This window comes from Aegilops tauschii, chromosome 4 (assembly GCF_002575655.3).
Source record: "Aegilops tauschii subsp. strangulata cultivar AL8/78 chromosome 4, Aet v6.0, whole genome shotgun sequence".
NCBI classification, from domain to species: Eukaryota; Viridiplantae; Streptophyta; class Magnoliopsida; order Poales; family Poaceae; genus Aegilops; species Aegilops tauschii.
Window position 1 is genome coordinate 171,055,683 of NC_053038.3, and position 19,251 is coordinate 171,074,933.

Consider the following 19,251-nt stretch of genomic DNA (forward strand, 5'->3'; position numbering starts at 1 on the left):
AATGTGCGCGTTGATGCATGTGTTACATGCAATCGTGCGAGGGACGGACGAATCGAGAGAAATGGTTGTTGTGTTACGGATGCTCCTCTCTCTCTCTCTCACACACACAAGTAAAATAGAAGATCGTTCTCTCATGTATACACAACGTATCGGCATCTGTCTATGTCTCACTCATGCATGATCATTTGCACATTCACACCTCTCTATGTCTCTATCACATGCACACCGTCTCCACATTGCCCTTCCGCCACAACACACATATGGACACATACACACGTTCTCTCTCAGTCACACACACAGGGGCTGTTTGGTTTGAGACTAAGGGGCTGTTTGGTTTGTGACTATGGTTGCCACATCTTGCCACACCTATGGTTAGGCAACTTTGACCAATTTAGGAGGGTGTTTGGTTCAAGCCTTACCTTAGGCAATATACTTTTTGCCACACTAGGGCACCGCATGACATACACTCACAAAGTGGGGCAATATTCCCATAGGCTTGCCAACTTGTGGCTCTCAGGGGCTGTTTGGTCCTAGGCCTAGCATTGCCACACTTTGCCACACACTTTTGCCAACCTTGCCTAACCGTTCGATCGACCGCGTGGCTGTGGTTCACGCGCTTGCACATGATTCCGTATCGTGGCTGTGGTAACTAATAAAAGCACTGCCTAAGTCTAATGTTTATGTGTACTAGTACGGTTTTCTTTTAAGTTTGACCAACCCTATATAAAACTAAACTAAGCTCCCATACGCGCACTCATCAATATGCCGCCGCCGTTGCACATGCCGGCGCCCGCCTGCTCCGGCCAACAATTTCTCGCCCATCACCGCCGTGTCGCCGCCAAGACGAAGGCTCGCCCGCTCATGTCGTCTGCAGTCCCTCCTCGCGATGCCGCCGCGCTGCTAAGCACGCGAGCAGCTGGTGGAGCCGCGTCTATGCACGCAACATACGAAGAGGAGGACGAGCGCGTGCTCCAGCATGCCGGCGAGGAGGAACTAGCGTGTCATTGTCGTCTCCGCCCGCGCGGAGGAGGCGCGCATGGTGGCTGTCGCGGCGGAAGCCGGTCGCGCGCGCGTCGAGCCCGCAAACCGGGTGCGGACGCGGAATCTACCTTCGAGACCTTGAATGCCACGTGGATCCTGCAATCTGAAGGAGCAATTTGGGTCAGTCGACTCTTGTGAGCCGTTTGATGCAACATGGATGGCTAGAAGGGCTTCTTCAACCTCCGAAATAGATGCACGGTTCATCTTCTCAGCCCGCCACACGCCTAACCGCTTGCCGCCGCCGCAGAGCCCTCCCCTGAACCGCCTGCTACCGCCATGCTCCGTCCACCCCCGCCATCCGTTTAACCCCGGGCACGATCCATTTTTTTCCGGCGAACTGCATTCCACACCCAACACTCATAAGATAGATCATGGGCACCCTGCCGTCTTCTTCCTTCACTCCGTCGAACTTCTTTCACAAATCGACTGACCCAAATTATACTACTAGTACGAACGTATTAACTACAGTAGGAACACGAAGATACGAGCAGTAGTACCAACTGCAATAAGAACAGTACTAAGACATAGTACTAGTACTATTGTACGTACTAAAGAGTTCAAATAACGAGAAAGAACATAAACATAGTTTTGCTGGGGCCACAGCACAACACACCCTTGAAAATAAACTAAGCAACTAGTCCACTTGACACTGCAGTAGAACCAGCATGAGCGACGGCACTTCCACCTACTCGGTGTTGGAACACGCGGTACGCTACGCTAGCGCCAAATAAAATTTTCTACCACGCACCCAAGATCATGCTGCTGGAAATACATCACGGGATCGGGTTTACCACTAGACGCGCAGTCACCGCAGCGGAAGTAGAGATGGTGATGCGTGTAGCCGATCTCCCGGGCCGTCTCCTCTCGTTGCCAATCTCCCGCGAACAGCGAAGACCTGTGAACGGTGATCTCCCGCGAACGGCACCTCGCGGTTCCCTCGAACGGTTCGTCCAAGCACCGCAGATGCGATGCCTCCAAGGTATTACCACGTACGGGGAGCAACGTCGAGCGGCGGACTGCTAGGTCCGGTCGCGCGGCATGGGCGTGGGGAGTGGCGGTGGCTAACCAGGGTTCAATCCAATCAACCCTAAGTGGTGTGCCCACTGCCCTTTATATAGACCTCCGAGGTAGGCTCAACACTTGAGCCCACTAGGAGTCCACATCCATTTTCCACTCAGATCCAATCCGAATGGGCTGCAGCCCCTTAAGTGTGCGACCCTATAGGTTCACGTACACATGGACACGACCAGAGTCGATAGTTGGTAGCGGCTCCTAGCAGAACGTGCCAACTCCCATGTGGGCGTAAAGTCGTTTGACGAACCTCAACAATGTGGCATATGCAACATTCCTCTTTCGTCACGATATTTGTTTTCGAGCTCAAGGCGAGTACTTGTCACCCTTGTGTTAGCTCGACCTCTCTCGAAACCATGATACAGATTCCCGAACCGGGTTAACACTTAACCCAAGTCGCATGGCCATGCTTTCCAAATCTGATCACTCGAGAGGGCCCAGAGAATATCTCTCCAAATAGGAGGGGCAAATTCCATCTTGGTCAACCATGTCTCGCGGCATGTCTCACGACTCACCTGAAAGCTACCTTTATAACTACCCAGTTACGGAGTAGCGTTTGATAGACCCTAAGTGAGTCGATCCTCATCCCGAGAACATGCCAGGACCTCAGGTCTAGGACATGGCATAGACATTGCACTTGAGACTAACAGATGACTATATCTCACTGCGTCTCAAAGTGGGTCTGTCCGGCTCGGTGATCTCCATCCCCGAGCCCATACTATCGGCTTAGCATCTCCATGCACATGACATGTGAAACATAGTCATCAACCGAGTCACATACTAGTCAAGGATATGTGTCCGCATAACCTTATCAACTAGGGACCATTAAAACAATCATCATACAATACATAGTTCCACAAAGAAGTCACATACTTATTGATACATATCATTGATGATGTTCAAGGACAATACAAAGGACTCATGAATACATATGGAAATATCATCATCACATGATTGCCTCTAGGGCATATCTCCAACAGTCTCCCACTTGCACTAGAGTCAATCATTTAGGCATCGTATGCCCATGGAGCTCATGTGCGCCTCATGCTTCGGACGTGGGAGAGGCTTCGTCAATGGCTCAGCAACATTTGCATCCGTGTGTACCTTGCATATGTTTACATCACCTCTTTCGACAATGTCGCGAATAAGGTTAAAATGCCTGAGTATGTGTTGGGTTTTATGATGGTTCCGTGGTTCCTTGACTTGCGCAATGGCACCACTATTATCACAATAGAGGTCCAATGGATTAGACGTGCCCTTAACCACACCAAGATTAGAAATAAAATTCTTCACCCAAACACCTTCTTTTGCAGCTATAGAAGCCGCAATGTACTCGGCCTCTGTTGTAGAATCAGCTACCTTATCTTGCTTGGAGCTCCCCCAGCTCACTGCTCCTCCGTTCAGAATGAACACAAACCCTGATTGTGATTGACTATCATCCCTATCTGTTTGGAAACTAGCATCGGTGTAACTATTTACAACGAGCTCATCCTCACCTCCATAAACCAGGAACATATCCTTAGTCCTTCTCAAGTACTTAAGGATATTCTTAACCGCTGTCCAGTGACTCTCCCTTGGAACAGCCTGGTATCTGCCCACCATGCTAAGAGCAAAACTAACATCAGGATGAGTACATACAATAGCATACATGATGGACCCAACAGCCGAAGCATACGGAATCCCATCCATGCGTCTTCGCTCATCAGGAGTCGTAGGACTCTGAGTCTTGCTAAGACTAATGCCATGTGACATGGGCAAGAAACCTTTCTTGGCATCTTGCATGTTGAACCGCTTTAACACCTTGTCAATATACGCACTCTGGCTTAATCCAATAAGCCTTCTCGATCTATCTCTATAGATCTTGATTCCCAAAATGTAAGCTGCTTCTCCCAAGTCCTTCATAGAAAAACTATTTTTCAATGAGTCCTTGACAGATTCAAGCATTTGAACATCATTTCCAATCAATAATATGTCATCCACACATAAGATCAGAAATGCAACATAGCTCCCACTGACCTTCTTGAATACACAATGATCACAGTCATTCTTGATGAAGCCAAACTCTTTGACAGCTTCATTAAAATGAATGTTCCAATTCCGAGATGCTTGCCTTAATCCATAAATGGATCTCTGAAGCTTGCATACCATGCTAGACTTCTTTGGATCGACAAAACCCTCGGGTTGTGCCATATACACATCCTCGGTTAAATTTCCATTAAGGAAAGCCATTTTGACATCCATCAGCCATATTTCATAGTCGAAATATGCCGCTATAGCAAGAATGGTCCGAATTGATTTAGGCATCGCTACCGGTGAGTAAGTCTCATCGTAGTCAACTCCCTGAACTTGTCGATAACCTTTAGCAACAAGTCGAGGCTTATGGACTGTGACATTTCCGTCCATATCAGTTTTCTTCTTAAAGATCCACTTGCACTCAATGGCTCGAACGCCATCTGGCAGATCAACCAGGTTCCAAACTTGACTGTCATCCATGGACTTTAATTCAGATCTCATGGCCACAAGCCATAACTCGGAATCAGGGCTCTCCATCACTTCCGCATACGTAGTCGGCTCGTTGTTCTCCAAGAACAATGCATTGTAGTCATGCAAATTTCGTAACCTTTCCGACCTCCATGGAACTGGTGTCGACTCCACTACGGGTTCCCTGACTAACTCCGGTGTGACAGTATCACCTACCGGAACGTCCCCGTGTGGTTCTCGAATTTCTTCTAGTCGGACCGTCCTCCCACTAGCCTTCCGATTGAGAAACTCTTTCTCAAGGAAAACTCCATGTCGAGCGACAAACACTTTGCCCTCTTCACGGTTGTAGAAGTAATATCCCAAGGTTTCCCTTGGATATCCCACGAATATGCACTTGCCCGATTTGGTGTGAGCTTATCCTATTGGAGTTGCTTGACATATGCTTCACATCCCCAAATTTTCAGAAAAGACAAACTGCGTCTCTTCGCAGTCCATATCTCATATGGTGTTTTATCTACGGACTTAGATGGTACCCTGTTTAGTGTGAAAGCTGCAGTTTCTAGAGCATATCCCCAAAATGACAAGGGTAAATCCGACTGACTCATCATCGATCGGACCATGTCCAACAGGGTCCGATTCCTCCGTTGTGACACACCATTTCTCTGTGGCGTACCCGGAGGAGTCAGTTGTGGAACTATTCCACGATTCTTCAGATGATCATCAAACTCCTGGCTCATATACTAACCGCCACGATCAGATCGTAGAAGTTTGATTTTCTTGCCGAGTTGATTTTCCACTTCGTTCTGAAACTCCTTGAACTTTTCAAACGTTTCTGACTTGTGCCTCATCAAGTAGACATATCCATATCTACTCAAGTCCTCGGTGAAAGTCACGAAGTATTCGAAACCACCTCTGGCTGCCGTGCTCATTGGTCCACATACATCACTATGTATAAGTTCCAACAACTAGGACGCCCTCTCGCAACTCTTTGCAAAAGGAGTCTTAGTCATCTTACCGAGTAGGAAAGACTCGCATGTCTCGAATGATTCAAACTCAAACGAAGTTAGAATTCCATCATCATGGAGCTTCTTCATGCGCTTTTGACTAATGTGTCCTAGTCGACAATGCCAGATGTAAGTCGGATTTATCTCATTAGGCTTATGCCTCTTGACATTTATGTTATAGACTGATTCACCTTCAAGATCTAGGATAAATAACCCATTTACAACGGGTGTAAAGCCATGAAACATATTATTCAAGTAAATAGAACTACCATTGTCCTTAATACTGAATTCATAACCTTGTCTCATCAAACATGAGTCAGAAATAATGTTTTGACTCAAAGCAGGAACATAATAACAATTATCAAGTTCCATTACAAATCCTGAAGGTAAATTAAGTTGCATAGTGCCGACGGCCAATGCAGCAACTCTTGCTTTATTCCCGACGCGAATGTCAACTTCTCCTCTTGCGACATTCCTAGTTCTGCTTAGCCCCTGCATCGAGTTGCATATGTGAACAACCGATCCGGTATCATATACCCAAGAGCTACTAGAAACATCAGCAAGATAAATGTCTATAACATATACAACAAGTGTACCTGAAGAAGAAGTCATACTTCCAGTCTTCTTGCCCTTCTCGGCAAGCCACTTGTTACAGTTCCTTTTCCAGTGTCTGGGTTCCTTGCAATGAAAGAAAATACTCCCCGAAGCCGTCCCTGACTTAGGCGCAGCGGCTGTAGTTGGAGTTGCCTCCTTCTCTTTGCCCTTTGCCTTAGCCTTTTTCTTGGACCAGCTCTTCTTGAACTTAGCCGTGTTCTGCACCATGAACACTTGACGATGTGTACCTTTCTTGATATCCTGCTCTGCCACTCTGAGCATCCCATGCAATTCAGTGAGCTTCTTTTCCATCCCATGCATATGGTAGTTCGAGATGAACGGCCCATAGCTGTCCGGAAGAGAACCCAGAATTGTATCTGTGGACAACTCATCCCCAAGTGGGAAGCCCAGCCTATCGAGAGCTTGCATGTACGCGATTATCTTGATCACATGCAGGCTCAGTGGATCACCCTCTTTCAGCTTACAATCCATCAAGGATCGCCAGACGTTGAACCTTTCGATCCTAGCCTGCATTTGAAACATGCTCCTAAGGTTCTCGATCATATCGAAAGTCTCAATATTTTCGAACTATTTCTGCAGATCGGGCTCCATAGAAGCCAGCATGAGATAGCTGATCTCGTTTGATTCATCAACGAGTTTCTGGTAGGCATTTCTGGCTGTGGCATTAGCATTATCGGCAGGTTCCTCTGGAAGCGGATTCTCTAGAACTTGTTCCTTTTTCTCATGCCTAAGAACAATTCTCAGGTTTCTATACCAGGTGGTAAAGTTTGTTCGATTCAATTTATCTTTTTCCAGGATTGATTTCAACGCAAAAGGGGTAACTTGAGCAGGTGGTGCCATTGATCTACAACAGAAATATGCAAAACACTAAGACATGTATTCATGAAGAGTAATTCATATTAAACATTTTAATAAGATCATTACTCCCACTAAAATCAACATCCCTCGGTTGATACTTAGTGATTCAAGATCCAAGATCAACATGTCAACTAGTGAGCTTTTGCATCACCGCTAGAGGACAAGATCACTCGGTAAGGAACTCTTGCTAATCGTATCTCCATACGACTCTTGTTGTTGGGGACATGTCATGCCTCGCCAACTCCTATGCCTCGTAGCCCAAAACTGTTTTGACAGCCATGACAAGTCAACCAATGCTCCGCGTGTAATTGTCCGACACAAACCCATCACTTCAAGGAGATCTAGTGGCACCCTAATTTCATAGGCCCGCCACTAAATATACTTGACATGTGAAGGTGCAGCAATTGGGGAGGCATTTGTACTTGACATTCTTTGAGGGATCACCCTACTTAAAACATCTACCATGCAAAAGGAAGGGTGCATAAAAGGGATAAACTTTCACAGGCAGTTTATGTATGTGCGATATGGTATAGCCCCTTTTCACAGCGCGTGGTGATCTCCATCTCCATGTGCGCAGTCTGCCCATGCATGGTTTTCCTCATGGTGATCTCCATCTCCACGCCATGGTGTCAACCGCCAAGTGGTACATAAGATACTATGCTATTAAAAAAACTAATAGCTACTGAAAGTAAATTACATTACATAGATTCTCATGTTGACACGCAGGTCATTAATACAATAATGAGACAACCATATGGCTCTTTCCGGTTGCCCCACTCATGACACGCAGGTCATGAAACAATAATATACAAGCAACATACATGGGCTATACCAAATCACAGTCATTCCCTGCAAAAACGAGTCAGACGTTCTACCGCGGAAGATAAAACCTCCTGAAACTCTATCTTCCAAGCGGATTTTGGCCTAGCCAGAAGCGCTGAAATCCTGTTCCAGTATTTCGCCGCTAATCCAAATTTTTGTTAGCTTCAGTTTTACAGGTCGTGGAGCAAAATCGGAGTTCGTATGCAAAAGTTACATCCGTTTTACCGAGACCGCTCCAACAGATTTCAGCACCGCGGAAATCACATTTCCAAGGTGTTGATCTATGTTCCGATTCAATCAATCTCATTGATCTTCGCGTGCTGCATCCGGATTTACGTTCCACTGTCTACCCCGATGGCGGACAACCGACCGGTAGGGGTAAGTCATGTCACGACCTCTGCATCACGATCATGGAAACAAGATCACGAAACCAACCTTCAACACTGACATGCGAGACCGATCTCATCGACCCGCACCTGAACCGATCTACATATCTCATATGCATATCATCGAATCTATTACACACAGCGGAGGCTCTGACACCACTGTTGGAACACGCGGTACGCTACGCTAGCGCCAAATAAAATTTTCTACCGCGCACCCAAGATCATGCTGCTGGAAATAGGTCACGGAATCGGGTTTACCACTAGACGCGCAGTCACCGCAGCGGAAGTAGAGATGGTGATGCATGTAGCCTATCTCCCGGGCCGTATCCTCCTCGCGTTGCCGATCTCCCGCGAACAGCGAAGACCTGTGAACGGTGATCTCCCGCGAACGGCACCTCGCGGTTCCCTCGAATGGTTCGTCCAAGCACCGCAGATGCGATGCCTCCAAGGTATCCACACGTACGGGGAGCAGCGTCGAGCGGCGGACTGCTAGGTCCGGTCGCGCGGCATGGTCGTGGGGAGTGGCGGTGGCTAACCAGGGTTCAATCCAATCAACCCTAAGTGGTGTGCCCACTCCCCTTTATATAGACCTCCGAGGTGGGCTCAACACTCGAGCCCACCAGGAGTCCACATCCATTTCCACTTAGATCCAATCCGAATGGGCTGCAGCCCCTTAAGTGTGCAACCCTATAGGTTCACGTACACATGGACACGACCAGAGTCGATAGTTGGTAGCGGCTCCTAGCAGAACGTGCCAACTCCCATGTGGGCGTAAAGTCGTTTGACAAACCTCAACAATGTGGCATATGCAACATTCCTTTTGCCTCACGATATTTGTTGTCGAGCTCAAGGCGAGTACTTGTCACCCTTGTGTTAGCTCGACCTCTCTTCTCGAAACTATGATACAGATTCCCAAACTGGGTTAACACTTAACCCATGTCGTATGGCCATGCTTTCCGAATCTGATCACTCAAGAGGGCCTAGAGAATATCTCTCCAAATAGGAGGGGCAAATTCCATCTTGGTCAACCATGTCTCGCGGCATGTCTCACGACTCACCTGAAAGCTACCTTTATAACTACCCAGTTACGGAGTAGAGTTTGATAGACCCTAAGTCAGTCGATCCTCATCCCGAGAACATGCGAGGACCTCAGGTCTAGGACATGGCATAGACATTGCACTTGAGACTAACATATGACTATATCTCGCTGCGTCTCAAAGTGGGTCTGTCCGGCTCGGTGATCTCCATCCCTGAGCCCATACTATCGGTTTAGCATCTCCATGCACATGACTTGTGAAACATAGTCATCAAACGAGTCGTATACTAGTCAAGGATATGTGTCCGCATAACCTTATCAACTAGGGACCATTAAAACAATCATCATACAATACATAGTTCCACAAACAAGTCACATACTTATTGATACATATCATTGATGATGTTCAAGGACAATACAAAGGACTCACGAATACATATGGAAATATCATCATCACATGATTGCCTCTAGGGCATATCTCCAACACTCGGAGTCCGAGTCCACGTCCTCAACTTCGTCCTCGTCCCTCTTCCTCTTCGTCGACGCTTCTTTGCTTGAACCGGACACTGGGCTCTGCTTTCTCATCCAACCCTTGTAGATATTTAAACAAAGGTAGGCGTACAGGATGTGATCTTCATCTAATGTGTTCGACTCCCATGCATGATGAAACTCGTGATCAGGTTTCTCCAGTTTAGCGTACGAACGATCAATCATGGCTGCTGCCAGGGTCAGCATTGAAGGCTGAGAGGAGGACACCAGCCCTTCCTTCTGGAGGTCGAAGGGGTCGCCTACAACGAGGCCTATCCGACCAAGGATTTCCTTGTTGTTCCTAAAGTCTACAGTAACGAATTTGACTCGGCCGCCCTTGAGGAACTTCTTAAATTCCTCGCACTCAACGTCGGCATGGCATATGTGGTAGACCAAGCATAAGTCATGCACGCAAACCTGGATCATGGTGGGCTTCTTCTTCTCTGCCTCCTTTAGTTTCTTCTCGCTTCCCAGGACTGTGGTGTACTCAACATCTAGCCCAGCGACCCACTCATCATTTGAGTTTTCGAACATGCATTTGAAGTGAGCAATGCATTCTTTCACCATTGCGGAATAACGGGTGTAGATGACGTCGAACTCATCGCCGGTGATGGTTCTAACGTTGTACTCACCGCCGATCATGGAGATTTGGGACGCCATGGATTTGGGATGAGGGTTAGGATTAGTGGAACTGTCGTAATGTGGAAGGACGGGATGATTGGGAGCGAACTGTTGCAAGGTAATGTACTAGTAGAATACATGGACGAGTAGGGCGTGCGAACGGCGTGGGGTTGCTGGCTTGCCCGGTGGATAAACAATTGCAAGCCCCCAAAGAGTTCTCGAGAACTATGCGGGACCCACTAGATGTCATGTCTACTAGACCCATATCGTAGGCCTGACGGTATAGCTTTGACTGTTCGCACGCCATGCTGGCTTGTGTGTAACTTCAATTAATTCCGTCAACCGTCGCGCCTCCCACGACCTTCACCTCCCTCGCGCGGTCGCGCCCTTTGAGACTTCGACCGGGTATAAATGAGCAATTTTTTTGCGTACTGCGCATGCATGATACTCCCTCTGGTCCTCTTTTTACTTCCGTCAACCGTTTATACTAAAAATATCAATATCTACAATACTGATTATAATGAGTAGTATAAAGCACCTCTTGGGTGGGTTAGATTTTTTTGGGTTAGTTGAGTTCAAACTAACCCAAACTAACTCTAACACATGGATCCAAACAGGGCCAAGGTTAGCTATTAAAGTACTACTACCTCCCTTCTAGTTTAAAGGGCTCGATTCAAAATTTTGACATACTCTTAGCAAGATAGAGGCGGTGGAATAGTTTTGTAGTTTTCCACACAAAAATGTGTTTACCAATGCACGCATGAACACTAGTTACTCTAACCCCCTCTCTTCTTTAATTCCTTGCCACATCAGCATGTTTGCTATTCCCGTGTGCATGATCCCAGCTAAGATACCACCATTATGGCTAGCCTTAATCATCGCATGAAATAATTTAGTGCACCTTGAAATATGAACATGTGTGGGGCATGTATGTTTTTAATGACTTGAGACTATACCTAGCCCGACATGCAAGATGAGATTTATTATGCACCATTCCCTATACCTGCAGGAAGCCTGTTCGTCTCGAAATCCTTTCCTCTCCATGTGTGGAAACAATGTGCCTCCCAGACTCTCCTTCTTCCTCCGGCGGTACCACCACTCCACCCTGTGTGGAAAAAATCTGCATGCATGACTCTCCTCCTCCCGCGCTCGTCCAATCCGTTGTGACCAGCAATATTTCCACCCCTTCCCACCCCCGTAATTTACTTCAACAAATATGCCCACGTAGCTGTTACTTAACTGCAGGTGCATTGGTTCACTGACATATGGGCCCAACAGGGGTCTGGCCCACATGTGAGTGACGCAACTGGACCTGTAGTTAAGTCAGTGCAGCTTAGTCCATACCTTACGTAGGTGTGCCATTGCTCGCTATTAATACTGCGCCTCCCACGACATCGCTATCTCCTCCCCTCACGTTCAAGTTAATCGCTATCTCCTCCCCCTCCCTCTCACGTCGACCACCATGGCATCGCCCCACCCAAGCCCTAGGCACCCCTCGCTGCACCGCGCGGGCGGTCACGTGTCGCCGTTCGGTTCCTCGCCGCCACTAGTCGAGGAGGACGCGTCGGCGTTCCGCTCCTCGCAGCGACGCGACGCGTAGCCGTTCCGTTCCTCACCCCCACTAGTCGAGGAGGACGCGTTGGTGTTCCGCTCCTCGCCGCGGCGCGACGTGTCGCGTCGCCGTTCCGTTCCTCGCCGCCACTAGTCGAGGAGGACGCGTCGGCGTTCCGCTCCTCGCCGCGACGCGTCAGGTGGACGCGTCGGCGTTCCCAATCTCGCCAACACGCACGTCGGAGGACGCGTCGGCTCCCCGCTACGAGGAGAACGCCGCGTCGCCCGCCGAGCCCCCCAGGCTTGGGGAGCTTTGGAAAGAAATCGATGTCGCCTTGTGGGAGGCTTTGCCTCCAGCAGAGCGCGCCAAAATAGAGGCGGAGAAGAAGGCCGAGGAAGAGAAGCACACCGCGGAACAAGCTGCCTGGGAGGCCTATGTCGCGTCCGAGAGAGTCAGGCAATTGGCTCTTTGGCAGAAGGCTCGTGCGAGGGCCGTGAGGGTGGCGGAGGATGCCCGTGCCGGCGCCCTGAGTGCAGTCACGCCCAAGCGCCTCATCTACGCTTGGCGGTATGTGGACCGGGTGCACGCTTCCAGCAAGGAGGAGTACCTGTTGGCGCCGGATCACCAGACCAGTGAGATCGCGCTCGCCCGCCGGCAAGCCGCCAATAAGCACCTCGCGAGTTGCGAGGCTGAGGAAGAGGCATTGTGTCGGCGCGCTGGGAAACGGCCACGCACCAGGGCACTCGTGGATATTAGGAGGAGTATAATTTTTGTTTCGTAAGGCGATCTCATTAGTTTTGGGACGCAAATGATAAATCCCGATCGTTCAATAATTTTTAGCTTCATTAATTAAGTATGTAAAAGGGAAAGTTTGGAAACCTTGTGTATTCGTACGCATTTTGCAAGTACGTGCATATAGCACAAACTTTACTATATAATATCACACTACACGTCTCTCTCGATATATGCTTGCAGACTGTGCTACTCCCTCCGTCCAGGTCAATAAGTCATCTTTGGTTGTGCACCATGACCAATGAGGGAAGACTTATACACCTAGACGGAAGCAGTACTACTATTACTTATGTACGTGCAAATGCACGTTTTAACATTAAGATGTGGTTTTTGTAAAAGTAGAAAAACATCACTAGTCAAGCCTATGAAACGATTCAATGCAAAACAAATGCAAAAATGCTCGTTTGATTGTTTACTTTTAGCTTCCTTCTCTGTGGTTATTTCCTGGTTGGAAAGGCATGCAAATTCCCAAACAGCTTCCTACACCCTGTATCGAATTTTTTGCCTAACAAGTTGTGCCGTGCAATTGGAATTCCAACTTGAGTACTACTACTAGTAGGAGTACCAGGGGCCAGTTCTTTTAGGCTTCTAGATTAGTAATCCCATAACTACTACCTCCGTCTTGGTTTATTGGTCCCCATTGTAATCTGTGTCAAATTTTGATCATAAATTTAACTAATGAAATGTTAGTGCATGTCACATGCACTAACATTTTATCAGTTAAATCTTTGGTCAAAATTTAGCACAAATTACAATGGTGAGGAATAAACCAGGACAGAGGTACTACTAGTAGTAGTTTAGAAGCCCAAATAAATGAGTGAGGCGCCTTAATGTTACTCTGCACTGTGACTAGTCTTATGGGAAAAGCTGGGGAAGCCGCCAAAAGAACTGGCCCTAGGAGTAGTAGCTAGGGATACTAGGAGTAGTAGCTAGGGATCGAGTGTGCGAGATGAACCGGAGAAAGTAAATGCAGAGAGATGAAATGCAAAAAAGATGGAGGGATGTGATGGTTGCTTGTCCGTTTATTTTAACAGGCCACTTATTACTGGGAGTGGTTGGGTTTTGTGATATGACGGCTTTACTACCGCGCCACGAGCGGGGTGAGAGGTGAGCCTCCCGTGCACTAGTACTACTACATTGGTCGTGGTTTATCCCCCATTAAATTTGACTGAAGATTTAACTAACAAAATGTTGGTGCATGTCAACAAAAACAATATCGTTGGATTCGTATTTGAACATAGTTTTCAATGATATAATTATAGGTGACATGCATCATCATTTATCGTACTATATATAATGTTAGTTCAATTTTTGGTCGTACTAATCTATAGTAAGGTGCCCGTGTGTTGCACGGAAGAGTGAAATGCATTGATCGGGGAGTTGTTTATTTTGACAAAGGATGTGGGGGTCATCTCATGTGTAACGGGTATCGATAGGTTTGTTCGGATATTATTTCATCTCTAGAGCTCACAAATATCCGGGTGAAATAGACAAAAAGTATCTTTTGCAAACAAAAGCGTTCAACTGTTCAACCTGCATCCAAAACTTGTGAAGAAATAACTCTTATTGTGCTTTGTAGGAAATGATCTTCAAGAATTAGTTTTTGAGTATCCATTGTTGTACATGTTGGCTACAGATGACATGGAACTTTCTTATAGTCAACAGTTGGCTATACTATTTAAGTATTAACCATGCCCTTATACACCTAGACTGAGGGATTAAATCAGGATGACTTGGAAGGGGGCAGAGGATATGTAAGAAATGGTTCATCATAAGTCTTTCACCAGTACTGTAGTAAAAATTCATACATCGAAGATTCTATACTAAACCATAAATGGATACACTTTTATTCATGCGCGATACTCCAATAGAGCAAGATCATGCATGGAAGTCTCCACATGCTTAGACAGCGGATTACATTGAGCGAAGACAAATGATCAACATTTAACTTGAATATGCAGATGTCCAGGTGAACCTCCTTGGAGTCCCCGTGCACATTGTTGCGGGTCAAATAACACCGTGCGTCTTCCATGTCAACATCGGCGGGAAATTCCCAGCTCGGCAGAGTCCAAGTATGCTTGGCGTAGGCAGTGCCGCCGCCCACAGACCTCCGAGTGGTAGTAATAGTGAGCACGCACCCGTACATCGGCCTCGTGTCAGTGCCAAAGTCAGCGGCGTCACCCCTGACGCACACTACAGGGATGTGGCGGCGGCCTGCGCGGGCCTCGCCGGTGGCCACAATCAAGAGGAAGACACTACCGTCCTCCTACGAGACTAGCAGGCGGCGCTGATCCTCCAGCGACTCCGGCACGGTGAACGGATAGCACATCTCGTACTTGATGTTCTTCGCCAAGGGTCAGTAGTGATTGCCGCATGCCTGCGTCAGGTGATGCACGATGTCCGCCGGCGAGCCCCAAAACGGCACCGGGCACTCATAGCAGTAGACGAAGGGCTCCTTGGAGGCATCGACCAGGCCGTCCATGAAACGGGAGTGGCTGTAGGGGAGGTTCCGCCAGTTGAATATATGAGCAAGTTACTACGAGATTTAGTTCGAATAAGCACAAAATAAATCATGACGGCTATAACAGAGATTAAACTAATCATGCGGACTAGCATAGTAGATGAACAGATCGAATCTAGGACACAGACTAGAAACATGAATTCTACCACGATTTCGAACAGGAAGGACAGAAACACATACGGTGCAACAGGAGCAGCACCATTGGTGTTGAGGTTGTCGCCTTTGTTGTTGAGGAAGAGGTTGCCGAGGCCGGGAAAGAAGTCATCATCGGTGAAGTCATCGCTGCTAGCAGTCGCGAGAGTGCGCTCCCCAAATTTCAACAGCGCCCGCCGAATGGAGCGCAGGAGGGAGTGGCTGTAGGGGACGTTGCGGCCGCCGAATGGAGCACAGGAGTAGCCCACGAAGCAGTAGATGGTCCTCCTCCCTAGTCTCTATTCTTATCTCTATGTCTACTACTCTTCTTTGTTTTTTATAATATACTAGTTGTAGTTGTCAAATCGAATACTACTGCGCCGTCCATTGCATGCCCGACTGAACACGCCTCCTCGCCTCCATCAAACCCCTCCGTTAAACCCGCATGAAAACCGAGAAACCTACTCCGGCCCGCGGGAGGAAATTTGACAGTTGTCGTTGGAGAATAATAGAGTCACGTCCAATCCATTTGACTTAATTGCGTGTATGATTCTTCCTCTATAAAAAGTTAATTACATCCTTAATCTTGTATTCTAAGTATTATGTGGGTTCCACTGTCAGTACAGTGTACATGACTTATAGGCTGGCTACAGATTCGTACAGAAAGTTAAAAAGAAACAAATCCATGACTTGCAGGATTGGAGTTAGCACCCCTGGCGGTTCGTAGTCGTTCCACGCTCGGGCATTGAAGTTTGTAACTATTTTAGATTTGAACATACAACTCCTCCGATGCTAGTAGTAGAGCAGAGTCCTACTCCACTACTACTCTACTCAAGCAAGTTAGGGCATAGTAGCAGGTACTGTAGGGAGTACCAGTGCTGTGATCACTCAAGCAAGTTGTCTGACTTCGATATGACCCTACGCTGCTGGTATGTGTCTCGTATGTCAAGCGGCATGTTGTAGTCATCATCACCTGTCCACTTCCCGCAGCACATATTCGCTTCTCCATCTTTGTCCGCTCTTCCATCCCCGCTAAGGCGCCTCCCCCCTCGTCCAAAATCCAATCACTAACAATGGCAGAACCGAGCAGCGTCTGCCAAAAGAGTGGCTGGAATTCGCTCCCCACAGAGGTAATCAAGCTCATTGTTTCGCGTGTGGACAATCTCAGTACCATGCCGCTCTCCGCATGCTCGTCGGGGCTGTACCGTTTACTCAAAGCCCTCAGGCCGGAGCTTTTTAAGCCAGCTCCTTGCTTGCTGATGCTGCTTGATCTTCAGAAACGGCGTGTCACGCAGCATAACGATCGTACGGTGGCGAGCATCAACCCCCTTGACTGCGATCCGATCCCCGTCACCCTCAACTACATTAACCATATGTACTGGGTCGGCATGAACACGTCTTGGATGGTGCTCGTCGATGGTCGCGGCTGCTGGATGCTCGTGGAGGTCTACACCCGGCGATTGATCCCCCTTCCTTTGATTAACACTTCACTGCTTTGGCACCGCGGCCCAGAATAGTCGGAATCTTACAGTAGCCAACATGATACCAAGTTTGATTTGCTCAAGGTTGTAATCTGCCAAGTGCCCACAAGATCTGTGAATTATACATACTTCAGGCTAATTGCGTTCTTTAACCGCGGTCTCGCCTATCTGACAGGTCACTGCGGTAAGTGGATAAATCTGCACGTCCATCGCACTATCATACATCCTCCATGGTTCTCTGATGCCATTGAACACAAGGGCTTCATTTACGCTGTCGACTCCTTCTATGGCTGGACGTATTGCTGGCCTACTCCAGTCATCGCTACTAACGGCTGTTACAACAGTATGTTACTTTCCTATGATATCATGATGGCTTGCTTATATTACTGTCAACATTTACTTAAAAAAGATTCATGCTCATAACATGCTGTTCTTAAGATTGACTACATCAAGAGCCCTTTTTTATTTGACTCCAACTTTTTTTGAGGGTTATTTGACTGCAACTTGATATGATGTTGTAGGCCGCCCGGTGTTCCTACCCTTCCTAATCCGAGAACCTTTCAAAGAAAAGCGGCACGGCAGTTGTAGGTGGTTCCTGGCTCGATCAGACGACGGCGAACGATTGATGATCGTTCGCACGTACCGGACATGTTGTTTCGCGAAATCCAATCACAGTCACTGCAAGGTGTTTGAGCAGGATCCCAGCTTCTCTGGGCCTTCAGGAATTTTTGACTGGAGGTTGGTAAGTAGCCTTGGTACATGCTCTCTGTTTGTCGGACTGAATTATCCGATTAACCAGGAGATAACCGACGGCAAGGATCATGATAGCAGCGCAGTTTCGTTCATCAGGCAAAATTGTGTGTACACAGCATACCATGTGTCTGTGCATGCACCATACCCTGATATGTGCCGCCACGCTCTACAACCCAAAGTAGGAGAGAGGGTCGCAAGTATCAGACTTCAACCTGCTGGCTGGAGTTTCCCCCGTCAGGCACCCATCTGGTTCAAGCCGTCAGCCAATCTCCAAAGCTTAATAAACTGAGACAGTTAGTTAGATGCGTACACTTGGTGTAGTAGGATCTTTATTTAGTTTTATGCATACACTTGTTCTTTTTTGGTAGCCCTTTTGTAATGATGGCTGATGTTTGGTTTGGAAGAGAGAGATGCGTCTTCACTCTTCTGGCCTGCTTACTGCTTCTATTGCACCCCCAGCCCTGGTTGCTGCTGCTGCTGTTTTCAATGTACAATCAATAGTATATTTCGTCTGTTGGTTTAATAAATGTGTTGTTAGAATGACAAACACAATGTTTTGGAAGTCGTTGCATGGTTCGATCCTTTAGTGCCCTGTACCGTACGTAGCGCATAATATTTTTTGTACGGAACACATTTTCCACTTGTTGATAACATGCAGCCCACCGATGAAGGCCCGATAGAGAAGCCCATAATTAACTGGAAGGGAGGCTCTCACATGAATCCGGCCCAGGTACATGCTCATGGTCCCCTAAACATAAATAAGTAAATAAATAAATAAAGCTAAATGCTCATGCACCAGTTCTTTAAATTCGCGATTTAACAGGAGGATATTATTTCCTATGATAGTGTCGTTACATTCAGTCGATATTATTCTTCGGCAAAGATAGCGACCAGTCTTCTTTCTCCCAGCATTTTCTTCCTGCAACCATCGGACCCATGCAAATCATAGTCAACGTCGTAAATAGATCCGGTCCATTTTTATTTTTCAATAAGAATGCCCAACCCAGCCCAGCACATTGGTGACAACACTTTATCCTCCGCCTTGGTGCGCTTGCCACGGCGCCGCCGTCCGGCCCTGTCAACATAGTTTTTTTCGAAACGGTCCCTGTCAACATAGTGAATCGGGAGAGGACTGTAGTTGTGAGTATGACAGTACGGACCCACCAGGTCCACTCCCGAACACAAGCAAGCGCCTCTTTTACTACTCAGATGAACCCCTCGTTTTTTACTCTAATCCACCCTACTGATATCTGGGACCCACATCATTTTCAACGTATAGTCAATTAATGACAGAATTGCACAACTTTTTTTAGTAGTAATTCAGAGGAGCAGGCTATAAACTGGGTTGTGCGGTCTCTGTGGCCCGTCTAAGAGCATGACCAGCCCAGCGGTTTTTTCTTTGAGAAAATAGGTAGCCCAGTATTTCTTTTTGAAGAATACCCAAGCTAGGCCTATTTGTTTTCTCCGACTTCCTGGGCTAAAATCTTTCAAGACGAGGAAGGAAGCATTCCGGCCTGGCCAAAGAGTATGGTCAGTGTCTATTAAAAGTAATATCAA